This window comes from Lepus europaeus, chromosome 3 (genome assembly GCF_033115175.1).
Source record: "Lepus europaeus isolate LE1 chromosome 3, mLepTim1.pri, whole genome shotgun sequence".
In the NCBI taxonomy this organism is placed as follows: domain Eukaryota; kingdom Metazoa; phylum Chordata; class Mammalia; order Lagomorpha; family Leporidae; genus Lepus; species Lepus europaeus.
The window spans coordinates 166,467,508-166,470,495 of record NC_084829.1 but is presented as its reverse complement, the minus strand read 5'-3'; positions in this window follow the sequence as shown (position 1 = coordinate 166,470,495).

The following is a 2,988-nucleotide window of genomic DNA, read 5'->3' as shown; positions in this document are numbered from 1 at the left end:
GTGCAGGTGTGGGTGCAGGTGTGGGTGTGGGTGCAGGTGCAGGTGTGGGTGCGGGTGTGGGTGCGGGTATGGGTGTGGGTGCAGGTGTGGATGCGGGTCTGGGTGTGGGTGCAGGTGCGGGTGCAGGTGTGGGTGCAGGTGTGGGTGTGGGTGCGGGTGCGGGTGCGGGTGTGGGTGCGGGTGTGGGTGCAGGTGTGGGTGCGGGTGCAGGTGTGGGTGCAGGTGTGGGTGTGGGTGCAGGTGCAGGTGTGGGTGCGGGTGTGGGTGCGGGTGTGGGTGTGGGTGCAGGTGTGGATGCGGGTCTGGGTGTGGGTGCAGGTGCGGGTGCAGGTGTGGGTGCAGGTGTGGGTGTGGGTGCAGGTGCAGGTGTGGGTGCAGGTGTGGGTGTGGGTTCAGGTGCGGGTGTGGGTGCAGGTGTGGGTGGGGGTGCAGGTGTGGGTGCGGGTGCAGGTGCGGGTGCAGGTATGGGTGTGGGTGTGGGTGCGGGTGCGGGTGCGGGTGTGGGTGCGGGTGTGGGTGCGGGTGTGGGTGCGGGTGCAGGTGTGGGTGCGGGTGCAGGTGCAGGTGTGGGTGTGGGTGCGGGTGTGGGTGCAGGTGTGGGTGCGGGTGCAGGTGCGGGTGCAGGTGTGGGTGTGGGTGCGGGTGTGGGTGCGGGTGTGGGTGTGGGTGCAGGTGTGGGTGCGGGTGTGGGTGCAGGTGCAGGTGCAGGTGTGGGTGCAGGTGTGGGTGCGGGGGGGTGCAGGTGTGGGTGCAGGTGTGGGTGCGGGGGGGCATCTTTTAAGGGCGGTCTGGTGCTGATGAGTTCCTTCAGTGTCCCCTTGTCTTCATAAGTCTTCATTTCCCGGGGCTAGCGCCGTGGCTCACTTGGTTAATCCTCCACCTGCAGCGCCGGCATCCCATATGGCCGCCGGTTCTAGTCCTGATTGCTCCTCTTCCAGTCCAGCTCTCTGCTGTGGCCTGGGAGGGCAGTGGAGGATGGCCCAAGTGGTTGGGCCCTGCACCCCATGGGAGACCAGGAGGAAGCACCTGGCTCCTGGCTTCAGATTGGCACAGCACCGGCCGTTGCGGCCATTTGGGGAGTGAACCAACGGAAAGAAGACCTTTCTCTCTGTCTCTCTCTCACTGTCTATAGCTCTACCTGTCAAATAAAAAAAAAAATCCTCACTTCCCTTGCCCTTTGAAAGGTGGCGCTGCTGAGTGTGGTGGTGTTTGCTTTAGAACCTGGGATTCAGAAGCCCTGGCCTGTGAGGTCTCTGCCCAGGACCCTGCCGCCAGCCTAACGGGGATTCCCCCAAGTGTGCCCCATGCCTTCTCCTTGGAATTCTCTTTGTGCTGCACCTTGGAGTGCTGGTGCAGCGTCGCAGTGAGGATCTTTCCCGGTCGTGGCTACCGGGGGACCTGTGGGCCTCCCGTGTCTACGCGTCTGTGTGACTCCCGAGACTGCAGAAACTTTAAATATCCCATTGCGTAGGCTTCTAGGACTGCCCACCTTCCTCCCTGTTTGATGTCTCTTGCGTCTGACTGGGGCGTTTCACAGGACCTGCGTTCTCCCGCCCACTAGCCCAGTGTGCCACTGGATTCAGCTCAGCACTGTGTCTGGCTTGTCGGGTTCTTTTCCGAGATCTCTGCCTCCTCACTGGATGCCTCAGCTGAGCAGGCCTCGCTTTCCTGGTTCCGCACGTTGCCCTGCGCACTCTGCCACCTCACTGAGCTCCCTCACCAGCGCTCTTTCGAATCCTTTCCTCTGGAGTTTGCTGCTGGACGCTGTGCTGCTTTGGGGCACGACGGGCCACGGGGACTGCACGACGGGCCACGGGGACTGCACGATGGGCCACGGGGACTTGCACGACGGGCCACGGGGACTGCACGACGGGCCAAGGGGACTTGCACGATGGGCCACGGGGACTGCACGACGGGCCACGGGGACTGCACGACGGGCCACAGGGACTTGCACGATGGGCCACGGGAACTGCACGACAGGCCACGGGGACTTGCACGCCCCTGTTTGGATGTCTGCACCCCGGCAGGTCAGCCGCTGCCGCTGCTGTGCCGGCGTGGCCCTCGTGGTGCCGGCCTCTTCTTGCATCAGCCTGCTCGGCGGCTCTGGCTGTGGTCCCAGCTCAACGCCTTGTGTAGTCCCCACACGGTCTGGCAGTGCGCCAGGGCCACGTCCCAGTGTGGCCTTCAGGGTCCAGGTGTGGTCCTGGATCCTCCAGGAGCCATGGCTGTGCCGGCGTGGGGCTGGGGGCTGGGCTCCAGGGTGCAGGATCCCCTGCAGTGCTGAGCCACCTGCTGTGGTCGCCTTCGGTTCATGAGGCCGCAGCCATATTTTGGGTGGAATCAGGGGGGCTCTGGGCACAGGGGTGGGCAGGGGCCTCTGTCTAAGAACGTCCTCAGCGTGGCCGCACCTGCTGCAGCCTGTGCTCAGGGCTGCGCAGACCCCGCGAGCTCCTTCTGTGTCCTCCAGGTCTCGGTGTGGGCTCCTCCTCTGGGGTGACAGATCCTCCTGTAGCCAGGGGACGCTGGCCTCTGGTGAGTGGGCTCTCCTCTTGCCCGTCCCCCTGCAACGGTCTCCCGGGCTGTGGGTCGGGGTCGCAGTGGCTGCCTCGCTCTGTGCTGCCCTCCCAGGCCTGTGTCCTACATCTCCCCTGCTGAGGTCCACCGCTCTCCCTAGGGCACTCACCCCCAAATGCTGGGACCTGTCTGTGGCTTTGCTCGTCTCTGCTGGGCAACTATTTGGCGATCGGCGAGCCTCTCAGCAAAGCAAACATCGTTGGTCTAGCACTTAATGCTGCCGGGGGTCCGCGGCGGTCGCCATGCACAGGGTGAGGCCGGCTCCTTTCTCTATCTAAGGTGAGTTTGCAACTCGGACTCGCAGCGTGGCCGCGCAGACGCACGCTGCGGCCGCCAGAGGGCGCCCCCGCTTGCCGCAGAAGGGGGATCCGCGCACGAGCTGACTCACCCGGGCTTTCCTGCTATCCCACGTGA